Source organism: Oncorhynchus keta, chromosome 8, assembly GCF_023373465.1.
Source record: "Oncorhynchus keta strain PuntledgeMale-10-30-2019 chromosome 8, Oket_V2, whole genome shotgun sequence".
NCBI classification, from domain to species: Eukaryota; Metazoa; Chordata; class Actinopteri; order Salmoniformes; family Salmonidae; genus Oncorhynchus; species Oncorhynchus keta.
In genome coordinates this window covers 1,036,955-1,052,959 of record NC_068428.1, presented here as the reverse complement: position 1 = coordinate 1,052,959, position 16,005 = coordinate 1,036,955, and the positions used below count along the sequence as shown (strand labels likewise).

The 16,005-nt window shown below is 41.1% G+C and overlaps 1 protein-coding gene across 1 annotated transcript in view; it reads right to left on the bottom strand.

Annotated features, from left to right (window-relative positions):
* LOC127931578 (uncharacterized) overlaps window positions 1-16,005 on the bottom strand; it is a 110,308-nt gene that overhangs the window by 32,458 nt on the left and 61,845 nt on the right. The gene's annotated exons all lie outside the window — the stretch shown is intronic.

Below are 16,005 nucleotides of genomic sequence, written 5' to 3'. Positions count from 1 at the left end.
AAATTACATTTAACAATAGGCTAAAGAAATAATTTATTTTTCGGAATGGAGAACAGGAGAAAAACAGAGGGGTCATTGGCATTATAACAACAGTAAAAACACAATACAGAAACAGACATGTTGGCTGTATTCATACTGTGTGTTGCATCACTGATTAAGTATAATTTGTGTCTAATAGCAGGGTGTCTTTTTTTATTCCTGTATTTTCTCAGTTATATTGTTTTTTTTCCCAGATCTCGTTGGTAGAATACAGAATTAATAAAAACATCTGAATAACACATCAAATCTGCTGAACCTATGCGTATCATATGAATCAATGCATTTTTGCATGAAATATTGCATGAGAAGCCATTCTGAATCAGATCTGGCTTGGTTATCTAAATGCCGAGACAGCCACTCGACGTGAGCACAGTGGTAATGTAAGGTGAGCTCGAACCGCGACTTCTTCGGTAGAACACATAATCATAACTGACACCAGGAGCAACACGGCAGATTTAACGATAATAGGCGGTGAAGTCACAAACATTTCTGAGGCACACAGTGCTACTCCCTTTCAAAAAAAGGCAGTAAGTTCTATTGCCATGGCTTCATTAAGAATTTTGTTCTTGTATAATTCATGTCCTTCTGTACAGTGCTTACATATCTGTAGAACAGGGAAAAAACGTTGTATATTCACAAATTCATTCTCACAAATCCTCTTGCAGTGTTTGCATCAGCAGGTGAGGTTTGATGAGGATGTTACTGCTTACAGGTTAGGAGCTATCATTAGTGTAAATATACCTTGCATTTCCATTCTTTAAAGTTCTCAATTATATGCAGGCTCAAATCAATCTTCAGATCTGCAATGCAGCATTAAAGGTCAAAGGTGAGATGTAATATTTTTTCTTTAATTAAAAGAAATCAATCGAATATAAGTGAAAGACAGAGCATTCAGGAAGTATTCACACCCATTCACTTTTACCCCATTTTGTTGTGTTACAGTCAACATTTAAAATTGATTAAATTGAGATTGTTTGTCACTGGCCTACACGCAATACTCCATAATGTCAAAGTGGAATTATGTTTTTCACATTTATGAAAAAATTAAGCTGAAATGTTTTGAGTCAATAAGTATTTAAGGCAAGCCTAAATAAGTTAATGAGTAAATATTTACCTAACAAGGATCCACCATTTTTTTTTTTGATGTTTGCCTAAAATGACATACCCAAATCTAACTGCCTGTAGCTCAGGACCTGAAGTAAGGATTTTTAAAATATTTGTATTTATTTATTAATGTATTATAAGGATATGCATTTTATTCTTGATACCATTTGAAAGGAAACACATTTGTGGAAATGTTTAATTAATGTAGGAGAATATAACACATTATATATCTACTTATATATATCTACTTATATTTGTACCATCTTTTAAATGCAAGAGAATGGCCATAATGTATTATTACATCCCAGGTGCAATTTAGATTTTGGCCACTAGATGGCAGCAGTGTACACGCAACGTGTTAGACTGATCTAATGGACCATTGCATTTCTGTTAAAAAATGTCCATCAAGACTGCCCAAATGTGCCTAATTGGTTTATTAATACATTTTCAAGTTCAAAGCTGTGCACTCTCCTCAAACAATAGCATGGTATTATTTCACTGTAATAGCTACTGTAAATTGGACAGTGCAGTTAGATTAACAAGAATGTAAGCTTTCTGCCAATATCAGATATGTCTTTGTCCTGGGAAATGTTATTGTTACTTACAACCTCATGTTAATTGCATTAGCCTAAGTTAGCTCAACCATCCTGCGGGGGACACACCGATGATGTAGAGGTAAGTCACAAAATAAGCTGCATGGACTCACACTATGTGCAATAAAAGTGTTTAACATTATTTTTTGAATGACTACCTCATCTCTCTGTACTCCACACAACAATCTGTTAGGTCCCTCAGTCTAGCAGTGAATTTCAAACACAGATTCAACCATGAAGGCCAGGGAGATTTTCCAATGCCCCGCAAAGAAGGGTAGAGGGGTCAAAATAAAGAATAAAATTAAAAAAGCAGACATTGAATATCCATTTGTGCATGGTGAAGTTTTTCATTAAAATGTGGATGGTGTATTAATACACCCAGTCCCTACAAAGATACACTACAAAGACTCAGTTGCTGGAGAGAGGAAGGAAAACACTCAAGGGTTTCACCATGAGGCCAATGGTGACTTTAAAACAGTAAAAGAGTATAATGGCTGTGATTGTAGAAAATTGAGGATGGATCAACAACATTGTAGTTACTCCACAATACTAACCTAATTGATAGAGTGAAAAGAAAGAAGTCTGTACAGAATACAAAATATTCCAAAACATAGAAGGCACTAAAGTAATACTGCAAAAATAGTGTCAAAGCAATTTTTACTTTTTTATATTTTATTATGAATACAAAGTGTTATGTTTGGGGCAAATCTAAAACAACACATTACTGAGTGGCACTCTTCATATTATCAAGCAATAGTGGTGGCTGCATCATGCTATGGGTATGCTTGTAATTGTTACGCACTGGTGAGTTAGGATAAAAAAGAAACCGAATGGAGCTAATCACAGGAAAAATCCTAGAGGAAAACCTAGCTTAGTCTGATGTCCACCAGACACTGGGAGATGATTTCACAATTCTCTTGTTTATCTTTTTTTACCTTTCAGAACGACAATAACCTAAAACACAAGAACAAATCTACACTGGAGTTGCTTACCAAGAAATGAGTGTTCTTGAGTGGCCAAGTTACAGTTTTACTTGAAAAGCTATGCCAAGACCTGAAAATAGTTGTCTAGTCTTAATCAACAACCAATATGACAGAGATGGAAGGATTTTGAAAAGAATAATTGTCAAATATGTCACAATCCAGATGTGGAAAGCTCTTAGCCATAAACACTCACAGCTGTAGTCACTGCCAAAGGTGCTTCTAGAAAGTATTGACTCAGGGGTGTGATTACTTATGTCAATTAGCTATTTGTTTCTTACATTTTCAAAATGTATGCAAACATTTTGCCAAGGTTTGCACATGACAGGGACTCCGTGAAGCTCTGTCTAGTCTTTCGAAAGTGAGCGCAAGCTTGGCCACATGTCCAATATGAACCCACTGCATTCATCCTGTGTGACTCAGTCGGTAGAGCATGGCGCTTGCAACGCCAGGAGTGTGGATTCAATTCCTGCTGGGGCCATCCATGTAAAAATGTATGTGCACACCACTGTATGTGCACACCACTTCAGATAAAAGTGTCTGCAAAATGCAATTATATTACAGTACATACTACTTTGTTTTAACCTAAGTAACATATAATTCACACTCTGAATAGAAGATCGATTCATGTTTCGTATCAACATTTTATTTTCAACATCGGAATAAAATCAAATTTAAGATAGATAGGCGCACTAGTATGCTAATCATGATCAGTATTGGTTAACCGTATAATATATAGTGTGATCTCCACAGTGCAACAACAACATTAACAAAACAAAAACAACGACAACAATACAGTTAAGTAAGCGGCAGAAAGACAATTATATTGTCTTCATGTTATGAACGGGTGGTACTGTATTGGGAATGGGTTTGGTCTTTCATGTTGAGCTGCTTCCTGACAGGGGCTGTTTGGAGTGGGTCTCTCTCTCTCTCTCTCACACACACACACACACACACACACACACACACACACACACACACACACACACACACACACACACACACACACACACACACACACACACACACACACACACACACACACACACACACACACACACACACACACACACACACACACAATTAGATCAGCCTGCTAAAGCTCTCATTACCCTCTACATCTGCTTTGGGTGGACACAGAAGCCACAGATAACCATAATGCCAGGTGCTTTAAACACACTGATCTAACACGTCGCTCCGTGTGCCACCTGAATCGGTGATTCTATAGGAGTAGTGCAAATTGCAGTCCCAGCACCTCAAAAACAAGATAAAAAACAATAAAGTCTCCAAAATTATAACATTTATTTGTATCATGATATGTTAACAGACGTAATAACAGACGTTGTCAACTCTATATAGTTTCACAGACGTAATGTATTGATGCTCGAGTGCCAAATCAACACAAATTTGTATCTATTTGTCTTTGTTACTTCTTTTTGAGTCAAATTTTTGTATATATTTATGCATTTATATAGTGTTAAATGTTATGCTTATCTATTTGTGTTGTTCAAAATGTCTGAATAAAAATGACAGTTAGTGCAGAATTGGGTGTTGGAGGGGGTGCCCAGGGAGCCATACAAGCTAGAACTGCCACTGTTCATAGGGACGTGACCGCCGAGTCTAAGGGGAGGACTAGAAAATTCTATCCCCCTTGGTGCTGCCATAGAGTTACATTAGAAGTGCCCATCAAATCACATTTTCTTTGTCACATGGGCTGAATACAACAGTGAAATGCTTACTTACAAGCCTTAACTTACAAGCCTTTAACCAACAATGCAGTTTTAAGAAAAAATGTCATATCACGTTATATGTACAGTAGCTTTGATTGGACTGATCATGTCAACATCATACTTTCAAAATCTTAGCTAGCAGTCATCATCATGAATGAAGTCGACAATCTACTGGAAAATCCTTTTTAATCCTTGTCATATGAAGAGAAATGATGAAGAGAAATTATAGATAAAACGGCCATTGGACATAAACATTACACAACAAGTTGGAAATCACAAATTCAACATTGAGTGGTTTTGAAGGAATCCGTGACAGTGGCTCACGTTAACTGCAAGCATTGCAAAGCAATCACTAGCCTTCTATTCAGTGAAGTGGCTGTATGGTCCCAAATCTGGGATTAGTTAGGGATAGGGTCTAGTTTCCTGAATTTCCGCCAGACTGACGTGCCCAAAGTAAACTGCCTGTTACTCAGGTCCAGAAGCCAAGGTATGCATATAATTGGTAGCATTGGATATAAAACACTTTTTTAATTTTCGAAAAGTGTTATAATAATGTCTGAGACTGTAAAAAAAATTATATGGCAGGCAAAAAGCTGAAGAAAAGCTCACAGGCTCTTATAATGGGAACCTATTGTTTCTATGTAAATCTGTCTCCCAGATTGCAATTCCTATGGCTTCCACTAGATGTCAATAGTCTTTATTCAAGATTTCAGGCTTGTTTTTTGAGAAATGAACAAGTATTTGGAGTTTTTGTGAGAAGAGCACCGGAACAATATCAGTCTTTCAGCTTGTGAGGGAGAGGGCGCGTGCTTACTAATTTTCCTTTCCTATTGAACATACTACTTTCTGTATGAAATATTATAGTTTACTTACATTTTAGAGTACCTGAGGATTAAGTAGAAACATCGTTTGACTTGTTTGGACTAAGTTTTAGCGGCAGCTTTTTGGACTCCTTTGTCTGCAAGTGGAACGAGTGGATTACTGAAATTGATGGCACCAACTAAACAGACTTTTTGGGACGTAAAGAAGGATTTTATCTAACAAAATGACCATTCATGTTGAAGCTGGGACCCTTGGGATTGCAAAAAGAGGAAGATCTTCAAAAGTAAGTGATTTATTGAATTGCTATTTGTGATTTTATGAAGCCTGTGCTAGTTGAAAAATATCTTGACGTGGGGCACCGGCATCAGACAATCGCATGGTATGCTTTCTCCGTAAATCCTTTTTGATATCGGACAACGGATTAGATTAACAAGGATTTAAGCTTTTAAATTATATAAGACACTTGTATGTTCATGACACTTGTATGTTCTAACCCCAACCCTTAAATTTCACAGGATTTTGTCGGCTTGTGTCCAGCTAGCGAGACACCTATCCCTAAAGTTAAAAATAATAAACATTCAACGTGGCAATTCTGTCAATGAAGCATGATTTGTGCCGCGGTCAAAACAACTGTTAACCTGACTATACAAGCTCTGACCGGGAAAATACTTTTTGAACAGTCATCCAACTCGAATTGTAAATCCGGCCTCTTTCTAGAGCTACGACCTGAAGATCAAAGATGTCATCATGATTTGAATTGTTTTTTTCCCCAAGTTCCTAGTTGTTTTGAAGCACCATAAATCCAGAGGATGCCAGATTTTGATGATAAAATTTGCCCACGAAGGACCGGTCTCCTCTGAAGTAAGCACAGCAAAACAAGGTGAGTCCAAAAATGTATTTTATGCTGCTGAATTAATGATGTAATATGTCAGGGAGATATAAATACTGTAGCTAAGAAAGTAATACTAAGTCTAAGATGTTAGTAGGCCATGTGTCTCACCCTAATAATTTGGTATATTTATCCTTCTTAACTTCGCCTACTGTTCTGACTTGGTGGTGCACATGTAGCCTATAACCTGTTTTAGAGAAATGTTATCATCGTAAGAGCTTTCATTGTTTGCTTATATGCCCCCTTTATTTATCCTATCGTTCTGACTTGGTTTAAAGGGAGAATACTGTAAGAATGGCCCATGTTCTGAATTCTGTTGCTGTATATTTTCAAAGTGCTATACAAATAGTTATATTGACTACATCCATCCTAGCTCGCTCATTAATGTCTTAATCAAAATTACAGATTGTCTCTTTTCCACTTGTTGTCCCATTATGCTATAGTTTGTACATCTCAATTGTCATTAGAAACCACCTTTGTTTAAGCAAGTCAGCCATATCAGCTATGTTTTTTTAAAGACAGTAAATGAGTCTGAATGAACTGTTTCACTGCTGCCAATGACTGGAAAGAACTACAAAAATCTCTGAAACTGGAAACACATCTCCCTCACTAGCTTTAAGCACCAGCTGCCAGAGCAGCTCACAGATTACTGCACCTATACATAGCCCACCTATAATTTGGCCCAAACAACTACCTCTTTCCCTACTGTATTTATTTTATTTATTTTGCTCCTTTGCACCCCATTATTTTTATTTCTACTTTGCACATTCTTCCACTACAAATCTACCATTCCAGTGTTTGACTTGCTATATTGTATTTACTTTGCCACCATGGCCTTTTTTTTGCCTTTACCTCCCTTATCGCACCTCATTTGCTCATCGTATATAGACTTGTTTCTACTGTATTATTGACTATATGTTTGTTTTACTCCATGTGTAACTCTGTGTCGTTGTATGTGTCGAACTGCTTTGCTTTATCTTGGCCAGGTCGCAATTGTAAATGAGAACTTGTTCTCAACTTGCCTACCTGGTTAAATAAAGGTGAAATAAAATCAAATACATAAATAAGATGGACCTAAATCATGGGCTGGTGCCACCAATTGTAAAAGTAAGTGGCACCAGTGACACCAGGGGAAAATGTTAGTCTAATTAACAGTTAGAGTAGTTGTTGATTCAGTAAAAAATACAGTATATGACAGACACTAATTTGTATATAACCTAAGTCGTTAGCGTGGCTTTTATAAAGTATAAGGCTTAAGCAGACAGACAGTGATGTGGTATGGATTAAATGCTAGGGCTGAATTCTTGTCACAGTACGCCCCTGGCCCAGTGTCAGGCAACACACACACACACACACACACACGCACTGTGCCTATTGTCAGGCTGCAACAACAGCAAAGCTGGAGGTTACGGTTGCATAACACAGCTAATGTCAACCCCATCGCATGAGATGAAACCCCGGAATCCATGTCACCGGCTGCCATTTTCTCTGAGTTGGAGGCCAGCTAAACAATCACTCAGTATGGTTGATTTGAAACAACTTTCACAACCAAGCAAGCTCCATCACTGAGACCAGCCAAGCACTCATACATGCACTTCTCGCACATGCAGAGTTATCTAGAGGCCTCTTCATGCAATTGCTCTCTGCTCTTGGGCCAGTTGATCCCCAGCATATAAATGCACCAGTGGGTTGATTAAAAGCCTTTATAGCTCCCACGCAGGGCCTTTGGGTCAGCTCCGCTGTGAGCAAAAATAGTGTGTGAAGAGGAGAGAGCTGTTGTAAGTAAGATGGCTCCGACGGATATCGTAGATCTGCTTCTAGCTGCTAGGCAATTCTGCAGTATTTTGCTTTGTGTGTTATTTCGCCATCGCACTGCACACTGCCCTATCCCATCTGGACAAGAGGAATACCTATGTAAGAATGCTGTTCATTGACTGCAGCTCAGCATTCAACACCATAGTACCCTCCAAGCTCATCATTAAGCTCGGGGCCCTGGGTCTGAACCACACTCTGTGCAACTGGGTCCTGGGCTTGCTGATGGGCTGCCCCAGGTGGCGAAGGTAGGAAACAACACCTCCACTTCGCTGATCCTCAACACAGGGGCCCCACAAGGGTGTGTGGTCATTCCCCTCCTGTACTCTCTGTTCACCCATGACTACGTGGCCATGCACACCTCCAACTCAATCATCAAGTTTGCAGATGACACAACAGTAGTAGGCCTGATTACCAACAATGACTCCTCCTACAGGGAGGAGGTAAGGGCTCTGGGAGAGTGGTGGCAGGAAAATACCCTCTTACTCAACGTCAACAAAACAAAGGAGCTGACCGTGGACTTTAGGAAACAGCAGAGGGAGCATCCCCTATCCAAATCGACGGGACCACAGTGGAGAAGGTGGAAAGCTTGAAGTTCCTAAGCGTACACATGACTCACGATCTGAAATGGTCTACATACACAGACAGGAGGCTGAAGATATTTGGCTTGGCCCCTAAAACCCTCATACTTTTGCAGATGCACAAATGAGATCATATTGTCGGGCTGTATCACCGCCTGGAACGCCAACTGCAACACCCACAACTGCAGTGCTCTCCAGAGGGTGGAGGGTCCAACGTATCACCGTGGGACCCTCCAGGTCAGTACACGCACAGATGCTTTTTTCTGTTCCAGCTTTGATATCTTAAGGCCATCAGACTGTTAAACAGCCATCACTAGCCGGCTTCCACCCGGTTAAGCAACCTTGCACCTTAGAGGCTATATACAGCTGAAGTCGGACGTTTACATACACCTGTTAGGTGCCTCTTAAGAAGAGGTAGGTGCAGGTGTCAGGAGCAGGAGAGCAAGGAATTCCAGTTTGCACAGTTGTTTAATATAAGTCCCAACCCACCAACAACAGGCAGGGAAAATCATGAAACACACGGAGCAGAAACCTCTACTCCTAAATATAGTACCCACGGTACACCGACTGTCAGGAAAACAACACCTGAGACAACATCTTAGCCAAATATTTTAAAAACTCAGTTAATTACAATTCCTGACATTTAATCCTCGTAAAAATACAATGTCTTAGGTCAGTTGGGATCACCACTTTATTTTAAGAATGTGAAATGTAAGAATAATATAGATTTAATGAATTATTTCAGCTTTTATTGCTTTCAGCACATTCCCAGTGGATCAGATGTTTACATGCACTCAATTAGAATTTGGTAGCATTGCCTTTAAATTGTTTAACTTACGTCAAATGTTTCGGGTAGCTTTCCACCAGCTTCCCACAATAAATTGGGTTATTTTGGCCAGTTCCTCCTGACAGAGCTGGTGTAACCGAGTCAGGTTTGTAGGCCTTGCTCGCACACACTTTTTCAGTTCTGCCCACAAATTTTCTATAGTGTTGAAGTCAGGGATTTGTGATGGCCACTCCAATACCTTGATTTTGTTATACTTTAAGCCATTTTGCCACAACTGTGGAAGTATGCTTGGGGTCATTGTCCATTTGGAAGACCCATTTTGCGACCAAGCTTTATCTTCCTGACTGATTTCTTGAGATGTTGCTTCAATATATCCACATCATTTTCTTTCCTCGTGATGTCATCCATTTTGTGAAGTGCACCAGTCCCTCCTGCAGCAAAGCACCTCCACAACATGATGCTGCCACCCCCGTGGTTCAAGGTTGGAATGGTGTTCTTCGGCTTGCAAGCTTCCCCCTTTTTCCTCCAAACATAACTATGGTCATTATGGCCAAACAGTTCTATTTTTGTTTCATCAGACCAGAGGACATTTCTCCTCTTTTTTGGAGGTTTTGGAGCAGTGGCTTCTTCCTTGCTGAGCGGCCTTTCAGGTTATGTCGATATCGGACTAGTTTTACTGTGGATATAGATACTTTTGTAGCTGTTTCCTCCAGCATCTTCACAAAGTTATTTGCTGCTGTCCTGGGATTGACTTGCACTTTTTGCACCAAAGTACGTTCAGGTCTTTAATTTTTTTCTGAGGTTTTGGCTGATTTCTTTTTATTTTCCCATGATGTAAAGCAAAGAGGCACTGAGTTTGAAGGTAGGCCTTGAAATTCATCTACAGGTACACCTCCAATTGACTCAAATTATGTCAATTAGCCTATCAGAAGCTTCTAAAGCATTAATATACTTTTCTGGAATTTTCCAAGCTGTTTTAAAGGCACAGTCAACTTAGTGTATGTAAACTTCTGACCCACTGGAATTATGATACAATGAGTTGTAGTAAGTGAAATATAGGTTTGTCTGTAAACAATTGTTGGAAAAATTACTTGTGTCATGCACAAAGTAGATGACCGACTTGCCAAAACTGTAGTTTGTTAAAATTAACAAGAAATTTGTGGAGTGGTTGAAAAATTAGATTTAATGACTCCAACCTAAGTGTATGTAAACTTCTGACTTCAACTGTACCACTGGTATGCCATTTTTTTATTGTTCTAATTAGGTTGGTTTCTAGTTTAGTAGCATCAGACACCGCTGGGGTTCGTGGTATATGACCAATATACCATGGCTAAGGGCTGTATCCAGTACACTACATTACCAAAAATATGTGGACACCTGCTCGTCGAATATCTCATGTCAAAATCATGGGCATTAGCATGCAGTTGGTCCCCCATTTGCTGCTATAACAGCCTACACTCTTCTTGGAAGGCTTTCCATTAGTCAGAGCTGACAGACAGGTTGGTTGAGTGGCCAATTTTACTCAACTTAATTTCTGTCTCTTTACTAAAAATCCATTTCCCTTGCCAAAAACGTTGTGCTATTATCTTTAATCCTCTGTCTGGGGAAATGCTTTATCCATAACAGTTATATGGGGTATACTGTCCTCCCCCGGGAAACCTTAACTCGAGGAGTTAAATAGTTTGTTTTCTTCTTTTACTAAATCAGAAGTTATTATTCTGGGTGACCTAAATTATGATTGGGAAATGCAGGCTTCAGGCAATCAAAAAAAACATGTGTAATGATCTAAACCTAATCCAGCTGTTGACTAAGCCTACATGGCCCAACCCTAGAGATCCATCAGTCAACTCTGATTGATCTTATTTTTAACGAATAGACATCTCCTTGATCGGGAGGCGTTCGGCGGTCGACCTCACCATTCTCACCCACAGAACTGAGGAGCAGCTCGTGACTGAGGGGCAGCTCGTGACTGAGGGGCAGCTCGGGACTGAGGGGCAGCTCGGGACTGAGGGGAAGCCCGGAACTGAGGGGAAGCCCAGTACTGAGAGGAAGCCCAGTACTGAGATGAAGCTCAGGCAGGTAGTAGGCTCCGGTAGATCCTGGCTGGCTGGCGGATCTGGAAGATTCTGGTTGACTAGCAGATCTGGAAGAGACTGGTTGACTAGCAGATCTGGAAGAGACTGGTTGACTGGCAGATCTGGAAGAGACTGGTTGACTGGCAGATCTGGAAGAGACTGGTTGACTGGCTGATCTGGAAGAATCTGGTTGACTGGCAGATCTAGAAGATCATGGCTGACTGGCGGATCTAGCTGCTCTATGCAGACTGACAGCTCCTTGCAGACTGACAGCTCTGACTGCTCCATGCAGGCTGGCAGCACCTTGCAGACTGGCAGCTCCTTGCAGACTAGCAGCTCCTTGCAGACTGGCAGCTCTGGCTGCTTCATGCAGACTGACAGCTCTGGCTGCTTCATACAGACTGACAGCTCTGGCTGCTTCATACAGACTGACAGCTCTGACTGCTCCATGCAGGCTGACAGCTCTGACTGCTCCATGCAGGCTGACAGCTCTGACTGCTCCATGCAGGCTGACAGCTCTGATGCTGCAGCTCCATGCAGGCTGACAGCTCTGACTGCTCCATGCAGGCTGGCAGCACCTTGCAGACTGGCAGCTCCTTGCAGACTAGCAGCTCCTTTGCAGACTGGCAGCTCTGGCTGCTTTATGCAGACTGACAGCTCTGGCTGCTTCATACAGACTGACAGCTCTGGCTGCTTCATGCAGACTGACAGCACCTTGCAGACTGACAGCTCCCTGCAGACTGGCAGCTCAGGCTGCTCCAGGCTGCTCCATGACAACTGACAGGCTGCTCCGAACACGCAGGAGGCTCCGGCAGCGCTGTAGAGGAGGAAGGCTCTGATAGCGCTGAACAGGCGGGAGACTCCGACAGCGCAGGAGGGAAGGAAGGCTCTGGCTGTGCTGAACAGGCGGGAGACTCCGACAGCGCAGGAGGGAAGGAAGGCTCTGGCTGTGCTGAACAGGCGAGGCGCACAGAAGGCCTGTGCGTGGTGCTGGAACTGGTGCTACAGGATTGAGGACACGCACAGGAAGCCTGGTGCGGGGAGCTGCTACTGGAGGACTGGTGTGTGGAGGTGGTTCTGGATAGACCGGACCGTGCAGGCGCACTGGAGCTCTTGAGCACCGAGCCTGCCTAAGCTTACCTGGCTCGATGCCCACTCTAGCCCGGCCAATACGAAGCACTGGTATGTGCCGCACCGGGCTATGCACCCGCACTGGAAACACCGTGCGCTCCATAGCATAACACGGTGCCTGCCCGGTCTCTCTAGCCCACCGGTGAGCACAGGGAGTTTGCGCAGGTCTCCTACCTGGCATAGCCATAATCCCATTAAGCCCCACCCCCCCCAATAATTTTTTTGGGCTGCTTTTCGGGCTTCCATCCGCGTCGCCGTGCTGCCTCCTCATACCAGCGCCTCTCCGCTTTTGCCTCCTCTATTTCCTCCTTGGGGCGGCGATATTCACCAGGCTGAGCCCAGGGTCCTTTTCCGTCCAGTTCCTCCTCCCATGTCCAATTCTCCAAGTGGTGCAGCCTCTCCCACTGCAACTGCCTATTAAACACTCCTAATCAGCCGCGATCCCAAATACTACAAACCCCAATAGGAAAATACAATAACATAAACCCATGTCACACCCTGGCCTGACCAAATATATAACGAAAACACAAAATACAATGACCAAGGCGTGTCAATGTTGCAATCCCTTATGTCTCTGTGAAAGGATATCCTCGCCCTAAGCTCATCTACGTTATTGTCCAGGGCCTGAACATTCGTGAGTAATATACTCGGAAGCGGTGGATGGTTTGCTCGCCACCTGAAACTGACTAGAACCACAGCTCTCCTCCCACTCCTCTGATGTCGTTCTTTTGGTGGAGCACATGGGATGCTCAGGCTGATCCAAACAAAGGATCCAGGTCATGTGGAGCAATGTATTAGCTGCCAAGGTTGGGGTGAGTTGTGACACAATGTTACAACTATCCCAAGTGAGATGTGGGTGCAGTGATTTGAAGCATACAAAGTTGTAGGCCAACAATGGAGTATGCATGTGTACATGTTTCACAACTGTGAATCTGAATGAAAATGCTTCCTATGTGGCATGCACGCACACAGACAATTATTGTTTTAGTTGTTGTACTTTATAACTTTTTTTTATTATTTTTTTTATTTTTTACCTTTATTTAACTAGGCAAGTCAGTTAAGAACATATTCTTATTTTCAATGACGGCCTGGGAACAGTGGGTTAACTGCCTGTTCAGGGGCAGAACAACAGATTTGTACCTTGTCAGCTCGGGGGTTTGAACTCGCAACCTTCCGTTTACTAGTCCAATGCTCTAACCAATAGGCTACACTGCCGCCCCAACTTACAAAGTCAAGTGTGAAAACAAACACAATATAACAATGATTGGTGTAGTTCAGTTGTTTGCATAACAACAGTTTTGTTTCATTAGACTTGAACTGAAAAATGTTTTCATAAGGTTTGAGTTAAGTAGTTTCTTGGTTAAGAATAGTGCCACAATGTGTTAAAAATGACAATTGTCTTCTGATATTTTTTCAAATTCTCAATAAAGACCTTATTGCTAAGTTGCAGGTTATGATTTTTGCATTTAAAAAAAACATTTCACCCCAAGCAGTGTTACAACTGACCCGGGAGGTGGGGTAAATTGTAACATTTCACTCTTTGTATTTGAGACAAAATCACACCTTGTGCATCTGACTTATAGAGACAATACCTATACCAATTTGTAACACACATGTGTAAGTTGTTTGAATCAAATGTTGAATGTTGTAGCTCAAACAAACTCTGAGAAATTGACAAAAAGGTGAAAAGTGTTACAACCATATCCAGTCGCCCCTAATAGGAGGATTTGGGCTTTTGGGGCTTTGCCCCGGATGATTTTGGGTCAGGCCCGAATCTTCTGCACTGCTGCGATGGTTATAAAATTATAGTCAACTGAATGCACCGCTTAGTTCGTAGAGCTGTGGTTACGTAACACTCCCAAGGTCATCCAACCATTGTAATACATGTAAAGCAATTGCTGTGTGTGGTCAGATCAATTCAGCACCGTTTTGATTGTGACAGTGCCATTGAGCTGCTTTGAGACAAGCATGGGTACTCATCTTGATAAATCAATCAATTCAAGATTTTTGTTTTCACTGAATCTCCATTTGGAAATGTTACAATTAGGTTGGCAATGTTAACTAAGTTATGGTGAGTGCACATGGTCATTAGTCTAGGAATTTAAAGCAGTGCAGATCTACTCTAAACACACACTAGGCCTATATAGCTTACCCGATGAGATTCCCTGACGTTTTCCTGAACTTTCTAACACTTTTCTGCTGGCTTTCTGTCATTTTTCCTACTGATGTGAATACACATTTTGACACTTTTCCCATAGGATATTCAAGTCATTTGACATGTTTTCTTATTAGCATTATGAACATAGAAACTGTGCTACAATGGTTAAACAGGTAATAAGGCCTACGTTGTTTCTATAACAATGCCGTGCCTTTAGAAAGTCTACACCCCCTTGAAAGTTTTCACGTTTTGTTGAGTTAAGATCTAGTTCTAGTTTTATGTCCATTGATCGACAGGGCAGGAAGGACACTGGTCAGGGATTTCACCTTGAGGCCATTGGTGATTTTTAAACACTTACAGAGTTCAATGGCTCTGATGGAAGAAAACTAAAGATGGATCAACAATATTGTAGTGACTCTAAAATAATGATCTAAATTACAGTGAAAAGAAGAATAAAGATATACAGATGCATATGTATCCAACAAAGCACTAAACTAATATTGCAAACAATACTGCAAAGGAATACACTTTTTGGCCTAAATGCAAAGCCTTATGTTTGGGGCAAATCCAACACAACACTTCAATGAGTAACTGCCTACTTATGTTCAAGCATGGTGGTGGCTGCATTCTTATATGGGTATTCTTGACATTGGCAAAGACTGGGGAGTTTTTGAGGATGAAAAGAAATGGGATGTAGCTAAGCACAGGCTAAATCCTAGAGTAAAACCTGCTTCAGTCTGCTTTACACCAGACACCGGGAGAGGACTTCACCTTTCAGTAGGATAACCTTACAACACAAATCCAGATCTACACAGGGGTTGCTTACCAAGAAGACAGTGACGAAGTTACAGTTTTTAATTAACCTGGTTGAAAATCTATGGCAAGACTTGAGAATTGCTGGCTAGCTATGATCTCCAATACCTTCACAGAGCTTAAAGAATAATGGATGAATATTGCACAGTACAGGTGTAAAAAGCACTAATGAGATTTACAGCTCAGCTGTAAGGTGTTTCTAACATATACTCAGGGGGTGAATAATTATATATTAGTATATTAGTATATATTATATATATTAGTGTTTGTTTTTTGATTCATGAAAAATAAATCTTCCACTTTGACATTAGAGTATTCTGTGTAGTACGTTGACAAAAAAAATATAATTACATTTTAATCGCACTTTCTAACACAATAAAATTAAAAGAAATCCAAGGAGGGTGTAGACTTTCTATAGGCACTAAAACCACTTGGCTAAACAGGCAAAATAAGTGATTAGGTAGAAACACTTGTTCATTGACTTAGTGAAA